Consider the following 18,010-nt stretch of genomic DNA (forward strand, 5'->3'; position numbering starts at 1 on the left):
ATATGTATCTGCGGAAAATAACTTAATTTTTATTGTTGGCCAGGGTATTTCTATATAATGTGCAAAACGATCACTGCAATGTTTCTTTTTATTCGATGTCAACGACGCGTGACGAGTTGACGACATGGCGAGCGCAATATTGTAAAGACAGCGTCAACTCGACAAGAACCGCCATCAGTCACGCTCGCGCTGCGGTACCGACCGTCAGGCCTGCACGCGTTAATCGAACGGCCTGTCATTTCTACTATCTTCTTCGTTTACTTTCATAATTGAGAAAATTGGGCCGTTTCGTGTATCCAACTGCAGAGCGGACTCTTGAGCTAAAATCGGTACGATTACGAAGACACTCTCAAGTCTCACGTTGTTCTTTGTTTGGTCGATTTGTTTCACGAACACGCGATTATAAATTGGAATAAACACGTTAAACCGGGTGTTAACCGAAGCGGTATGTTTTCCATTTGACAATAATTTCGTCGGGACGATTACGGCTGCAAACATTACTTTCTTCTCATTACGAGTGCAGCCGGACCCGCGGGTATCCAAACAAAACATTAAAGTTCACTTTAGACAGAAAATAACATTTCGGACTATTTAATATCTTATTTGATCTAGGGGTTTTTAAAAAGAGAAAAGGCCTAATTCTATTTTATCTATTCTATTAAAAGTAGTCGAGAAAGAGGGCCGTCACTAATGACAGACTATAAAGCTGGTCAGAAATTGGTCACGAAAATACGCAATTTCGCAATTACCTTGGGAGCGCGTATCTTGCGGACTAATACCAATCCATTTTATCTTCTTATTTGTTCGGGGCTTTGATCGATGTTTCATTAGGGTTTTTTAAATTATTTGTTGATTTCTACCAAGCGTAAAGTCTAAGGCTTAGGGCTTTTCAACGCGTGCTTCATGAATCCAGTCTGCCCCTAATCGACTTTACCATTAGCCTGATATAGAGGTTTCTATTATTATTATAAGCATATCTCGTACATTTGGAGCAAATTTTCTAATTAGTTATTAGAAACATAGATAAATAGTTTCATTACGTTGCTTTGAAAATGGCCGCCAATTGGGATGCAAGAAGAAATTTTAGCCACCCTTGGTAGTCTTGACGAAGAATATTTTTATTAATATTAAAAGTGGAGAAAGTTTCTTCTAACATACTCATTTGTGCGCGCTTTATCTAAAGACGGCCAAAAGCTAGAAATAAGACCGTATTTAGCTCGTTAAGAACTAATGGATTGCTGGAGTCAGATTATACTTGTCAGAACATTGCATATTAGTTAGGAATGTGTAGGCCAAGGAAGTAATTAAGCAGGGGGGTGTACCCCCCCAAATGGATCAAGGGGTGATACACGTAATATTACTTTTAAATAACAAGGAAGGGGGTACAAATTGTAAGTTAGTTTTAGGTTCAAAAAGGGGCGAAAGTTAGATACCCCCAATAATGTTGCCATTAATCAGAATGCTATTCTGCATGAGATCTAACGATCCAATTAGTAATGGAGTTGTGTGATAAAAAGTTGGAATTTTTTACATCATTTAAAAAATAATCGTTATGTGTTGTTTAAACCAGGTTTCTTTTGTTTAATCCAGATTTATTTAAAACAATGGTTTATATTACTTCTAAACAATTTTTTCGCTTGTGTAAATTCTTTATAACTGTAAATACTGTACCAAAATTATATGCCGAAGGTTTGTTTGTTACGAGTAATCATACATTTCAATTTCGCATCAGATTCGCGAAAAAATTCAAATGCAATATAGTTGCCACCACTAGAGACAGATGCCGCCACGATATAAGGTTAAAGTTGATAAAGTCTCCTTATGGAACGAAATTGGTCCCGCGCCAGCCAGATTTAGTTGTACCTCTATTTATTCCCAACTCAATGGTATCCTGTGAGGGTATACAATAGCGAACAAAATTAACAAAGAGAGGTAGAATGCTTCTCCCGTAAGAGAGATATTATATACTTCTTATTACACTAATAAAAATTTAAAGGAAAGAAGTTGGATAAAAGTCGAGGGGCTAACCATTTCCTTAAATTCTGTACATCGATTACAGCTTACAGCGAATAGAGCCTTTGATAGTGCTAATTCTGTAATCGATTACGTAATCGCTTTAGTAGAGTCAAAGCTACGGGCTTGTACACCGATAACGGATTGTGGTCAGCCCTCGTAAAAAGTATTATTTCCGTAGATATATTTTCGAATTTGAAATTCAAGAATTGTAATATTTATTGAAAGGAAGTACACATGGGAGTTTTCGTAGTCTCTTGATAACCGTTAAATCATTTTAATCAGATTTAATCATTTAATCATTATATAATTAGATTTAAAAATTCTAATCATGATTAATCGTGATTTAATCAACATAATCATCACTAAACTTGATTTAATCAACATAATCGTGATTAAATTGAATTTCATCAAAATAAACGTGATTAAATTGAATTTAATCAAAACAATCATTTTATCATAATAATCGTGATTAAATTGAATTTAATCAAAATATTCGTGATTAAATTGAATTTAATCAAAATATTCGTGATTAAATTGAATTTAATCAAAATATTCGTGATTAAATTGAATTTAATCAAAATATTCGTGATTAAATTGAATTTAATCAAAATATTCGTGATTAAATTGAATTTAATCAAAATATTCGTGATTAAATTGAATTTAATCAAGATAATCACAATTAAATCGGATTTAATCTTTCGAGGGGTGCGTCGTCAATCAAGGAAGTGATCTGCCCCTCGGTTTATTTATAATAAATGCCGAAGGCCTTAGTAACCTCGATTAACACTGATTTCGAGTATAGATTGAAATGATTATAAGTTCTAAGAAATTTATTTTTATGGCAAAAACTGCTGCTTATTCATAAGAAATCACTGGTTTAGGACAAATTGACAGGTCAGTTTGGAGTCTATACAAATACGAAGTATGTATTAATTTACATTTTCGGAAAATGACTCTGTTGAGAAGATTTTTAGCATTTCATACAATCCACCTCACGGTATAACAGTAAGTCCATTCCCTTCAAGTCAATCAAATCAATTGGGTACCTCATTGGGACCTTAAAACTGACGTCTTGGGACGAGACTCAAACAAACGCGCATGACATGTGCCCCCTCCCGTCATGTGGAAAACTAGACCATGGTTCCTTTCCAAGAATGAATTTATTTATACTTAGATAGAACTTCGATCCAAGGGCATCATGGTCGAGTTTATCCGGTGTGAGCTTCAGTGACGTCCGAAGAAGTCAGTTTTAGGGAACCAATGAGAAACAGGTCTGATTTGATTGATAATTGGGGGAAGGAGCTTACTCTGTGAGCTTTCGGGGGAACAACGCTAAAAATCATCTCATCATAATCATTCTGCCTAAGTATAAATATATTCAGACTTGGTTATTCTGCCTAAGTATATAAATATATACAGATTTGGTTATTCTGCCTAAGTATATAAATATATTCAGATTTGGTTATTCTGCCTAAGAATAAATAAATAAATATATTCAGACTTGGTTATTCTGCCTAAGAATAAATAAATATATTCAGACTTGGTTATTCTGCCTAAGAATAAATAAATAAATACATTCAGACTTGGTTATTTTGCCTAAGAATAAATAAATAAATAAATATATTCAGACTTGGTTATTCTGCCTACGAATAAATAAATAAATACATTCAGACTTGGTTATTCTGCCTAAGAATAAATAAATAAATATATTCAGACTTGGTTATTCTGCCTAAGAATAAATAAATAAATACATTCAGACTTGGTTATTCTGCCTAAGGATAAATAAATAAATACATTCAGACTTGGTTATTCTGCCTAAGGATAAATAAATAAATACATTCTTGTTACTACATAAACGGAAGGTGTTTTGTAAGTTTACAAGGCCTAGTACGTATGTAAAAGAAAGAAAAAAGAGACTTGATAATAAGAGTGAAGTACGGCATCAGGGTCGTGTTGTAACAAGAGCAACTGGTGTTCGCACGGGCCAGCGATAAGGAGAGGGAAAATGGGTTCGTAAATATGAGCGACTTTTAAAAGCTTTTCGGGAAAATAAACTGCTCGGATTCTCGGTAAGGAACGCCGTGAAGTTGTCAAATAAGTGTCCGCTTCCTGCTGATAGAAAGTGCAGCGTTTCCGCGGGTTCCGGTCCCAGTCCACCCGGAAAAACCAACAAGACGGCCAGACGCGTTAGACCGCTTTCACTCGCTAGACCGCTTTCACTCGCTAACCAATCTAGCACATCGCCATCCAGTATGCTCCTCCATTTAAATGCCGATCAAATCAGTATTCACCTGTCCATTTATTGTTTTCTTAATATCACCGATTAGAGCTAGGTTTCTCATTCATATTTAAAATCTGGTCAAACCTACACCCTTACATACTGAAATAGTACTAAGTGGTGGACATGGCGAGATATAATTTCGCCAGCGGCGGCCCTAGGCGGTGCGTACAGTGCGACCGCACCGGGCGCTGTCATACGACAATTTTCAAAACAGCAGTATTTCCCATTATTTAACTCTCATAAAAACACACTCTACTTAAACTATCTAAACACTCATATTGAATTTGTTTCCACTATTAAAATCAGTTCGGGGTTCGTTCGCGACTAAAATCCGTTACTGCCTGCGAAATTCAAAATTCCAAAGTTTGAAACAACTAGCAGACGAAATTTAAAAAAAGTAGTTTTTCTGGCTGTCATGGGATGGCGCTAAAAGTCGTGTGTCTAAAGGTTTGAGACACCTTAGAGAGCTCGGGGAGTCCGTATTGGGGGTATACAATTTTCTATTCCAGGATGCGTAGTCTTCATCTTCCTAGGTTAAAATCTACAAAAACCCACGGTGGTTACTTAAAGCGCCGACAGTGACGGGATATCTGTTCCGATTGTAGTAGCTTCATAGAAAATCCTTTTAGAGGCTCGACCTTAAGCGCAACACCGGTAGCGCGAACGAGAGCGAGGATTTATTATCTGAAGCGTCAATTCGCGTCAGGCCTTCCGTTTTTATCTCTGTAAAACGTTGTCCATTTTCCCAAAAATGTTACTTGACGGTATTAGGTAATTGAAGAGGAAAAACCACTTTCAATTAAAAGCTATATTCACAAATGAGGAACGCGATGTTGGGATCATAAAGGAGCTCTCATGTGTCGCGACAACTCGCGGACGAGGACAAAGAACTTGTCGATTTAGTCGCGTTTTCAACTATACCCCGCGTCACGATGAGTCTTAGCGAGAGTACTCGAAAGAAGTACTTGTCTTTTTCAATCGATGACATTCTCCGTAAAAAGAGCACGAGAAAACAAATTCCCAAATTCGAATGGCCAACTCCAGCTTCGTCGTCAGCCTTCCAGCCTTTGTCGTTCAAAGAAAAGGCGGACGACGCCTTCTCGTCGGTACAAGTGACGCCGGTGACGCCCGTCACGCCAGATTCGACCACTTCCCCGTCGCAACTCCACTGGAACCCGCTGCCCAAGTTTTATTTCAAGAAAGCCGCCAGTCCGAGCACTTCCCCCTTGATCACCCCAACTAGTCCTCAGAGTTTGTTCTTCGCGGAAAGCCCATTAATGAGTCCATCCAGTATCCCCTTTCCAAAAACATTTACGTTTCTACCAAACGAAAATGCCGCCAGATTCGATTTTCGACTGGGACAGGGTCAACCACTCTGTAAGTTAGTGACGCCAAGCTCTCTGCTCAATAATGGTAAGAATATATATGTTTAAATGATATTTAAAGTTTGTATTGTCAAGAATGTATTGAAGTTACTAAGAATATTGGACTACAGGATTATGATTCCCATCCTCGCCGCCTTTGTAGCTTAAATTCGTCCGCTTTCCCATTCGAGTTTGCTATATGGTATGAGTCGTATGACCTTGAATGCCCCATAAATACAGACGAACTTTCTCCACAAAAGCTGTGAGGATGGTACCAGGGGTTAATGCTATCTTAGTAACTTCAATACATTCTGGGTATTGTGGAAAGGATACTATGGCTTTGGCTTCTTTAGTTTTGGTACCAGTTGAACGCTTTTATTTCATTCACCTCAGTCTTCCAGAAAATTGATAAATTATGATTCGTCGTGTACCCTACCTCATCGTAAAATGTATCTTTGTTACCTTTCTGATTTCTGGGAAATTGACTCTAGTTTGCATTTTAGTATTTACAGTTGTAAAATCAAGGAGGATAGGAAGGGAGGCGAAGTAGGAGGGATGAACGCGCCAGCATCCTTGTAAGAAGCTTAGCGCGTGCTCGGCGGGAAAATTTCGGAAAAATGGCGGCAAGATTGCGGCCGCTACGCTACGTGTTGCCGCCATTTTTCCGAAATTTTGCCGCCGAGCGCGCGCTAAACTTCTTACAAGGATGCTGGCGCGTTCATTCCTCCTACTTCGCCTCCCTTCCTATCCTCCTAGGTAAAATGATATGCCACCCTCTTCCCTAAAGTATCGTGTTCAAAATAGTTTTGCTATTTTAAAATTCAGTTGTTAATTAGCAAGTTCGAATAATGTGCGTTGCAGTTTGATGAAAAGCAGACGAAGAAGGTACTTCGAAGTCATACCTCAGCTAAGCCATAATTTTTAAAAAAAAAACTACCTGTCTGAACAAAAACACTTGTTGCATAACGTACAGGCGACGAGTTTCCATTATTTCCACAAACACTATATAAACAATAACTTGCAGGTCCTGGTTATCGGAAATATTACTCCTTTGCAAAAGTTACATAATTACCAAAAGTGTATCACGGTACGTGACGTTTACACCCCGCCGGCTCGACCCCAGGCTTTTCGACCTCCGACGTTAAGACCCCTAGGATGATTGAACCCCAGCCAGTTTGACCCCATCCCCAATTAATAAATACTTAATTAAAAAATAAATACGTTTATTCATATATATAAAATATGTTTAGTCCATTTAAAAAACTATGGGCTAGGCCTCTCAAATACTCCAAGTTCGTGCGATTTTTATAATCGACCACAATTTGCATTCACAACTACATCGCTTGTCACACCTCCTAAATTTAATAGATCTGTCACTACTAAAATAGATGTCCGTCGTGCGGCAACTTAACTTCAGCCCGCTTAGACTTAATTACCTCCATTTCACACTGTCTAATTCGAAATAATTTCAACTATTTATATGCCAAAAAATTTTAAAAAATACCTAAAAAATAATATCCCCGAAAATGAAAAAACCTAAAATAAGAAGATAAGAAAATTAAAGCTTGGGTCAAAGTGGTCGGGGTCAAAACATCCGGGTCCGAGTGTCGGTATGTAATCGTTTTTCAAATGAATGTTACGTGCGAAGGAGAGGAGGGAGGGAATGAAGTTCAACAGTAGAAATAGTGTCGCCTGGTGGGAGCTTCGAGAACTAAGGAAGCACTGCGGAAGGTTAGCAGGCTTGTTTATTATTTCCCATTCGACGGCAACGCTACTGCCATCTATTAAAGTGTTGGTTGCACGAAAAATCGATAGTAATAAAAACGGATGAATGCGGGCTTGTTTTGAAGCCCAAGACGTTCTCTTTTTAAAAATGTCATTGTCGAAACAAATTTCCAAGCCTAAGTGTATTAACTTTGAGTCCGAAACTGACCTTTTTCGCTCCCCAAAATCCTGAAATTTTCAGCGAATTTCTCTCCTCCGTAGCACGAGCAATTTGGGGAAAATCAAAGCTGTAGTTTTATTCCTAAAATAGAAGGAACTGAAGTGGAGAGATTCTGTTTACTTGTAGAAGTTTTCAAATCCGAGGTTTTTAATCATAATATTAGGCTTATTATCGAAATAAAATAAAAAAATTACGCGCGCGCTACGCGGCACGCGCGACCCGACGTTTTAAGAAGAATTTACAAGGAGCCTTCGGTTTCATATCGTTTTTCTACCTTCTAGGAATAAAACAAGTATACAGGAGTTGCGGAGAGCTGCGAAATCGGTTTCGTCAGTGACCGTGAACTCGCGCGAGACGGAGGGGTTCAAACGCGACTAGCGCCAACTGCATACGGAATTTTGCAACTATTCTCATTTTATAGCATTGTTTTCGCGTCGTCTGGTTTGTTTTGAAACATTTCTAAATTCTTTGCACCTTTTTCCTAAATGACTCGTATTTGTTTGGAGGAATAAAACAAACCAGACGACGCGAAAACCATGCTATAAAATGAGAATAGTTACAAAATCCCGAATGCAGCTGGCGCTAGTCGCGTTTGAACCCCTCCGAATCGCGTGGATCACGATCACTGACGAAACCGATTTCGCAGCTCTCCGCAACTCCTGTATACTTGTTTTATTCTTCCAAGTTTCTACTACGTAGGCTTGTGTATGCCTATTTCAATTACTACTGCATAGGACTTTTTCCTGGGTGTTAAATCAACCCGCTTTTAATCCCAGATGTAAAGAAATGTATTACAGACAATTAGCCAATGATACGCTTCGCATTTTCTGACGTCATGGGTGCCGAGAAGAATTTTAGAAGTCTGGAAATTCGCCGAAAAACTCGATTTCCACCATTTCGACCTCTTTTTATAATAATTCAAAGACCACTTAACCGATTTTGATGAAATTTCCTGTACTTGCTTTAAAATGTTTGCTCTTTCTAATGAATCATTAACTAGCCATAGCTAAAATTTCGTGCAACCAACACTTTAACGTTTTAATACAAATCACGAAAGAACCAACCAGAAAGGGTGCGCATCGTCCATCCTAGCCTTCCATGTGGTCTATCTCGGTAGCAGCATTCATTAAATATTTAGTATTGGAAAGTATAGGAACTAACACACGTTTAGTAATTATGTCACTTTTGCTCCTTGGCGATTTCCTTGAAGATGTTTTATTTAAGCGCCTATTATGGTTACTGTAGCACCGTAGTCTGGAACAAGTAATTTGTATTACATAAAAGTGGTAATTATTTTCAGGCAGAGGGCTGAGTATTTGGAGTCAAGTGATTCACCGAAGTCAGTCCAAACGCAAAGGGGGCCAAATCCGCTTTACCACCAACCAAACCGGTGAACTTGAAAAAACCTTCAGGTTGCACAAATATCTGTCGCCTTCGGAGAGACGGAAATTAGCGCACGCCTTGAGACTCTCGGAACGACAAGTGAGATAAACATATCATTATTTCGTACCTATAGCACTATATAATCAAACTACCTTCATAAAATGATTATTCCCTTTGCTTAAAACATTCGTTCTAGCTTCTCAAAATAGGTCCTAATGATTGGATTTTAAAAACCGATAATATCTTCAATTTACGGATGATAAATAAAATTACTATTGGAAAACAAATGGCGGTTAATTTGAATTTTTGGTATTATACCATTTGTTCAAATTTAAAATGTCCGAATAGTGTTAAGCGCTTAAGTTCTAGTTAAACGAGCATTTGACCAGCTTTTTCCCCGAAATTAAACAGTCAGTGAGCCAAGAATTTGATGGCATGCTCCGTGATTTACGGATATCATAGATATTAGAGAGGTAATCCAGCTCCAGAATACGTGTAGGGGGAACCAGTAGCGGCGCCAGCAACAGGCCTTGGTAGGCCTGGGCCCACTTGAAATTTTAGTTGGGGCCTACAAAAGTCTCCTTAAAGGCCTAGGTTTTCTTCTGCCTGCCCCCCTTTAATTTAGGCAAACATGTTCAACGGTTGGCCTACCACCAGGGAATTTGTGCTCCACTAAGTTAATTTAAAGGGGGACAGGCAGAAAAAAAACTAGTTCTTTAAGAGGCCTCCAAAATTTAATATATGGGCCTCCAAATTATTTAATATCAGAAAATTCTGTAATTTGTTTGCGAAATAATTTATTTATTTACTAATTTTTCAATATCAATGCGAGTGATTCGCTTAACGACACTGCTGTTTTTATTCCTTTCAAAGGCACGAGTAACTTTTCTTTGACAGTAGTTTATTTTTTAGTTTTAATTTTTGGCGAGCGCTACTATATCCAAATTGTATCTTTAATTTTATCTTTACAAATAAATGGTTCTTAAACTTACATTACTTACAAGGAGACTACCCGAGGTGTAACTCATCGATTTTGTTTAAATTCAGGGATTAAGTAGACCTTCATGTAAATTAAAAAACCCCAAAGGGAAAAATGTGATGGGCTTTAGTTTTACCATGGCAACCGAAAACGTTTTTGACAACTAAAATAATAAATTTACGCAAAATTAGATATTTACCCAAAATAAGATATTTACCCAAAATTGGATATTTACCCAAAATTGGATATTTACCGAAAATTGGATATTTACCGAAAATTGGATATTTACCGAAAATTGGATATTTACCCAAAATGGGATATTTACCCAAAATTAGATATTTACCCAAAATTAGATATTTACCCAAAATTAGATATTTACCCAAAATTGGATATTTACCCAAAATTAGATATTTACCCAAAATTGGATATTTACCCAAAATTAGATAATTACCCAAAATTAGATATTTACCCAAAATTAGATATTTACCCAAAATTAGATATTTACCCAAAATTAAATATTTACCCAAAATTGGATAGTTACAGAAAATTGGATATTTACCCTTTAACCACCTTTGTTTAAATTTTTTTGAATATTTGATTTTGCCATGTTAATTTACATAGAGAAATATATTATTTTAGTTGTCAAAACCAAAGCCCATCGCATTTTTTTTTCTTTGGGGTTTTTTAAGTTCATGAAGGTCTACTTAATCCTTGAATTTAAACAAAATCGATGAGTTACACCTCGGGTAGTCTCCTTGTTAGTGTACCTATGTACATTCATTTTCATGAAGTTGTAAGTTCTGATGTAAGGGATGTACATGCGAAGTAAAAAAGGAATGAATGTAAATTTATAGACTTGAATTCAGTCGTAGAAATAAGTAAATAACCAAGGGTTATTAGTTATAATTTTTTCGTCGCGTACCTATTTTACCCAAAAAATGCACCACTTGCTTTAAAAAAAATTAAATAATCCACGTGGACGGATTTGAAACAATTGTGGTGGGGGGGGGCTCCAAATGGTGTCCTGAAATATTTACGTTTTACTTAATATTAGAATAGCGTAATTATATTAAAACCAGACCAACCTAAACCTAACCCAACCTAAAGCTAACCTTTATAAAAAAAAAACTATTAAAGCAAGTGGCAGTAGCACCTGAATGTTTTATGGTTGAGATTTCCAAAGCTTGAGCAATGGGGTAGAATAAATAGAGATCCAAATCCGCCTTCCAGGACCTACCGTTTCGCGGGACAGTATTTGTTGAGTAACTTGAGTTGGAGACTTAGACCTAGGGAATTCAAATCGTGTTAGCGCCATCTATCGTGTTATTGGAAAACTAAACCCTAACATATTTTGCAAAAGTGTCTGCATCCAACTGATTTTAAACTATTTTTTTTTTTGGAAAAAGGTCAATTGAACGTCTATTTGACTAAACGACAAAATAAACTCGGATATTTTCAACATTATTAGGGCAAATGCGAGAATATAAAATTATTACACCTGCAAACGGAGTACCATATCCATTAGATTTTGAACCGTAATTCAAGCCACGTTCACACTTACCCCTTAAATCGCTTCGTTTAGATAACTAGTTTTTGAAACCAGCGTGAGAAATCGCTTCGTGTTGGTTCGGGAAACAACTTGTCCAAGTCCGCTCGCTTAGAATCGCTTTCAAAACGACAAGGTGGGGAAGTCAAATTGCTCGTATTTGCCAAAATAATGGGAATAAAATTCTAAATAATGTCCAATAATATTACTGTATGTATAGTAAACATGATTAACTAACTGTTTTGGGATACATTTTAGTATTTTCAAAATTCTAGTCATAATTTGAAATGGCGTTAAGCCTTGGCTATAAGCGAACCGGGCTGAATATATTAATTTCGCACGTGTGAACCAAGAATTATCGTCGGCGGTCAAAACTGGCATACAAACTGACCTAAACTGGGTTTTAGGCTCTAGTGTGAACGTGGCTTAAGGGTCCTTTCAACGTTTCCTGTATGGATTATATATATATATTCCCACTGTCCCTATCTAGTGGTGTGATGGGGTCACTGGAGCCTGTGGGGGGCTCCATACCCGGCTCTCAAGGTCATGTGATCGGGGCGCTGGGTCACTGGAACCTCATGGGTGTTCCACACTCGTCATTCTGTGACCTACTAAGGAGGGTAGTTTGCAGTGGAAGAGGAAGCCACTCTAGTCCTCAGCTGTGCGAGGGTGGGTCTCGGGCAGCCCATGGTGTCGCCTTTTGTTGGGCCGTGATGAGGGCGTTTGTTTGCTATATGTGAGGCGGTCAAAATGGCTGTCTCACTGGCCGAACGTTGTTTCGCAAAGCGCACTTTTGTCCGGGGCTGGTTGTTTTGGTGGCCGCTGTAGTGCTTAAGGCGGAGCAGCGGGGTACAAATACATATACTTATGTATGGATTATATACTCCTGTTTTACAAAATTCGTAGCTAATTTGCCGAACAATGGAAGCTCTTAATTTATATCTGTTTAATATTTTTTATTTCTTTCAATAGGTAAAGACTTGGTTTCAAAATCGGAGAGCAAAATGGCGAAGATTAAAACAAGTAAGTTGATTACGCACTTGATAGTTGAGATAAATATTTCGCATTGCCCATTGAGTTCGGAATAGTATAACTACAATAGTTCCAAATGGCTCGAGAGACAAATATTTTGCTCAACTTTATCATACGTCGGTGGCGCTTTCTCTTAGCCTTGTAAAATCGAATAACCTTCAGTTATTATTATTTTAATTAGATATTTTATTAATTTTACACACTTGTAAGGGCACAGGTGTAACCATAGATATAGGAAACGTATATAAAGGTCTAGATAAAATACGGAGGTGACAGCTAGCAGAAACGCGTAATTTCTGCAGGCTATCCTTATAAGGCGCTATCTATCGGTAAGAAAGCTCGTGCTATCGTTTCCTACTTAAAAATTATACTAAAAGTCACCAACAGATAGTGTCCAAAGACTACGGCCTGCGGAAAGGTCAAGCACTTAGTACTAAAATGCTAAGATAGCTCGCGCTCTTGGTCACGTGCCTTCATCGGTGTCTGCTAGGTATCAATTCCGTATTTTATGTTAGGCTTAGACGCCCCGAAATTTATCTAGACCTTATTTATACATTTCTTATATCTATGCTGTTGTAATAAGATAAATAAATGGCGCCGCCGCCTAAAGATATATACTGTCTGCTAGAAATTTGTCCCGCAAAACACTAATTTTATATATGTAACTCTAGTTATACTTTAAATCGAAATTGTGTGAGGGAACTAAAATTGAGTTTTTTAATTTTTGCAGGACATGAACAATCCGTCCAGCTCCTGCCTCACCAGCGAGGTGAATACGTCCATAATTATTGATGATTAACACTATGAAGACATTAAAAAACTACTTTTTTTACCACACGTGTCGAAGAATCATTGCCACGATTGATTTACTCGTATGTTTGCACAAATGCTCTGCGCGGCTTAGTAAACTGTACTTACCAAGTAAATGAATAAATAAACTATTGTGATAATTCATTTATAAAATACCAACTGTCAGGTTGGCGGGTTATTGTTGTAAAATTTAAAGCAATGATAGAGCCGACAGTTGCTTTAATAGTCAACAACAGAAAAAGATTACAGTATCCCGAGTTTAAAGAACCAATTTTCTTTTCCTTTACTGATCTCTCAATTTTCAACATTAGGTTTCCCATTCTGGATAATACCATAAAAAACATGACGCTTCCGACTTAATGTTTATTTTCTTAGTGATCCCTTTTTCGACACTGACACCCAGCTCTGACGTTTATTTGCAAGCAAGCTGAGTATTACCAAAGATAATTTAAACTCGTACCCTAGATTCGAAATCACTCTCTCGCGCGTTGCCTATAGCGTTTACCCACTTCCCGCCGGAACTCAGAAAAAATTCGCTCCATGGATTGCACCTTACCGCAACCACGACCAACTTCGATCACGCGCTGCAGCGAGCGCGGCAGCGCGTGATCGAAGTTGGCCGTGCCGCAACCGATGGAGCCCGATTTTTCTGAGGTCACGTGCCGGAAAAGGGTAAACGCTTCGTAACAAAACCGTCAATGGGAAAGCTCTCAGTATTCGAATCTAGGGTACGAGTTTAAATTATCTTTGGTATTACATGCTATATTTCACTTTAGACTTATCTATACACTAGGGGATTCTGTGCTGAAATAAATCTTGATTGGGCAATAACTGAAAATAATTTCGGTTATATGTTTGCTAATTGTCATACTTATATTATTATGTTACTTATGATAATATTTATCATTGGCAAACCTGTATACAGTTCTCCGATGTGTTACTTATAGGCTTCGAGCTTAGGAAATATAGCGCCATCTGCCTTAATATCCGTAAACTAAATATGTGAAGAAATAGCAGACGACGTTTGAATTTCAATGTTTTTCGGTTGAAACTTTCAGCTGTTGTGAAAATAATTTTGGACGAAGCTTATATCTTATTAAAGTTAAATATTGATAAAGTTTTCAATCACCCTGTACATAAACAATTCCGGTACAGGGGTATACAAATAAAGATAACGAATGTACATAAACGTTATTAGAGCACTAAACATTAACAACTAAAAAGTTATGGAAAACTGGCTAAGCCTTGTACATACAACTAAGTTTTAAAATAAAATTGGCAAAATTAAACTACAGCGGCCTCATTCATGGTTTTTTGTTTGCTTTTTTGGCGGATAATGTAGAACCAGAGATACTGGAAATATAGAGATATGAAACTCCGCCTGAAAAGCGACCCCCGGAATTTAAAAAAAAAGCCTGAGCGGAGCGACGTCTAACGGCCGGAAGAAAGCGCATTTTTCGAAATCCCAAACAGCGGATTTCAGACGCAAAAATATATCTACGCGTTTCGTCTCAGAAATTATTATCTTGAGTGTTTGTAGCAATAAGGAAATAAGCCGGGAAGTAATTGTTCTGCAAAATTATGTAATAGTTCTAAAGAAAAGCCAAGGATCTCCTTAAGTTTCCAAAAGAGAAAGAACGGTGGGAAAATTTAATTAAAGCTTTTTTAGGCCTATCTTTAATATGTGGTTTTTCAAGAAACTTACCTCTGAGAAATGGCTGATAAATGTCGGAAGAAGCGATCTTTATTTGAAAGATGCTATACAATTACATCATAATAAAATATGCACCCTACATTTTGAGGATTCTTGTTGTATGAATAGTAAAACAAAAAACAGATTGACGCCAAACGCTATTCCAACAATATTTTTAAATGAATTATGGCCAACAAGTAAAAATTGAGTTTTAAGTATTGTTTATTTATAAGTTAATTTAAATGAAACATATTTCCAAAGGGAATGATAATTTAGCTAGTTGCTCAAACGTAAAGGTTCCGGAGAACTTAGTAGAAAATGATATCAAGGACTGTCATAAAATAACTGGTACGATGAAATTTATATATTAGTAACGGCAGGAGCTGGTAATTGGGTCATAAGTTAAAACTCAAATTTCAAATAGAATCTAGTGAACGGTCTGTAGAAATGGTGGAAGAGCGCAACAATAGACCTACAAAAAGGAGCAAGTTCTAGCAAAAATATATCTACAGAACTTGACTGTAAACAGTTTAAAATTGAGCTAAATTTGATTTATATTTAACAATTTTGTTCAAGTTTGACAAAATAGACCAAAATAAATAAATTTCTTTATTAATCCAATTTTACAGAACTAATAAATTTCAATTAATTCCTTTAAATTTTGATCAAAACTTCTGCTTTTGATCAAATTGCTACGCATTTCTTCAATTTCATCAATTTTGAAAAAAGATATTTTATTTCAAACTTTTGAGATTTTTTGTAAAATTTAGTCTTTTTTAAAATTTAAAATTTAGCAGCCATACACGTACAAAATGAAATTATGGTCCCGTCAGGTTTTGAAACGAACCAGGCATGATGGTCTTTCTTTGTTAACTTTTGAGATTGGGTCACATCTCCTTTTACCACTACTAAATAGTCAGCAAATTTCACCGGCATCAATTTTCAAACCCGCCCACTTTCCAAGTAGTTACTACAGCAGCATATTTCACGTATATTGTGGTCCTACTGGCGCCATTACCACTCCCAACAAATAAAGAAAGGCCGATTTCTGAAAGGGCAAAAACGGCGCGACGGCGAGCTCTCTTCGCCGCGGAGTGAATTCTACGCCCCGAACCGTTCGGTTCGTACATCTTTAAAATTAGTATAACTTTAAAATTAATTATTTGCGGCTAATAATTTTTGCACCATTAGGTTCCCCTTAATAAGTACATTGGTAAGGTGCAACTAAAAAGTGGAAAACATGTGGCGGGGCTATTGTTCCAAATAGCCAAATTCATAATTAAACATATGGTGAGTGAGGGTAAGAATGGACATGGCGAAGTTTGGGCACTTTTGAAAAATATTTAATTGAAAATTTATTCTTTGATGCCAAAGCGCAAATTGGTCCCATTTTGAAGCCTTAAACATACCATAAAACATGCAATTTATTACTAAATATTTACACCGCGACAGATTATACAGCAAGTCTTGAAATAAAACAACTAAAATTATCGAAAAAAATGTCTTGAAATTTCATTGGAAATTTCGTTTTGTGGCTTAGGAAATAAGATATAGCATACAAACATGATGTGGTGAGATAAAAATAAATTGTTTAAGAATTATTTTAAGCAATTTGGCGTTTTTCTAGTACACGAAATTTATAATTTAATGAATGTTTTGCCTTTTTTATAAGCATTTAAATTAACTAGTGCAAAGTTTAAGATTGGACAGCCTACTTTGTGATCAATCACATGTCGATTGTATTCAATTTTAAACGAGGTAGGATTTAGTTTAAAGTCTTTCCTTGAAAGGAAACTTTAAAAACCAGTTTTCATATTCAAATTTCCCGGGAAAGCAGACGGCTGACTGCGTACGGCTGTGAGGTTGGAGCTCTACGAAACACGTAGCTATGAGGCTGCCTCGCTTACATTGCTAGTGAAGGAGAGTCGAGGGGTACGACACTTTTCAAATTTCGTACACGCCAGTGATTTGAAAAATTCCAAATTTCAAATTACGTATTAAATTTTAGAAAATCTTTTCACATTTCTCAAATGTTTTGGAAAATTTTAATTTTTTTTATCGATTCCAACAAATTTCTCAAATTTAATAAATCTTATGAAATTTGATGGTTTTCCGCAAATTTTTATGAAATTTGAATTGAAATTTTAGCAAATCTTGAGAAAATTCATAAATTTCTACGGGAAATTTAAGAAATCTTCAAAATTTACAAATTTACAAAAGAAAACCCCGAAGGAGAAATTTCCAAAGATACCGTAAACTATTTCTGTGATAACTGGACATCAGAAGTATAATATGTAATATATTAATATTTTTATATATTAATATTGTAATATTACAATATCTACCCTTCTTGTCCATAGTTTTCCTAATAGTGTCCAGAGTTAGCACCCCCCAGGCTAATTCAAAACTATTTTGTCCAATGTTTGACTTACTCACTTCATTTCTTAAAATGATTATTGTTTTAAAAATTCACAAATTTAAATACCAAAAAGCAGAATATATTAAAAATGAACATTCATTATTTGTATTTCAATTTTAATAAACTTTGCCATGTGGTTTCCACTTAAGCCTTGACGCCGCAAATAACGGGCAAAAATTGGTCACGACTCGCGGGCTACGCTATGAACGAAAGGAGCGCGAAGTGAACGCGTTTCTTCAGCCCGAATTCCCTTGTGGACGAGAGTTGCCTCTAAATAACGATGGTGGCGTTGGGGTAGCGGCGACACTAGCCTAACAACACCGCCTACCTTCATTGAAGCATGGGCCCATGATTGAAGTCCAGGTGTAAATGGTCTTAGCTTATTAGAATTAGACATTCTAATCTTAAAATGTAGAAGGAAAATTTAACCACAGGTAATGTTTACTCTTTTAAATTATTATTTTATTAAGAATACTAAGACTCTGTACATTTTATAGGAGATTTCTCATTTAAAAACCTAGAAGTTATTTCAAAAGAAGAAT

This window comes from Leiobunum rupestre, chromosome 7 (genome assembly GCF_980474605.1).
Source record: "Leiobunum rupestre chromosome 7, qqLeiRupe1.1.hap1, whole genome shotgun sequence".
NCBI classification, from domain to species: domain Eukaryota; kingdom Metazoa; phylum Arthropoda; class Arachnida; order Opiliones; family Sclerosomatidae; genus Leiobunum; species Leiobunum rupestre.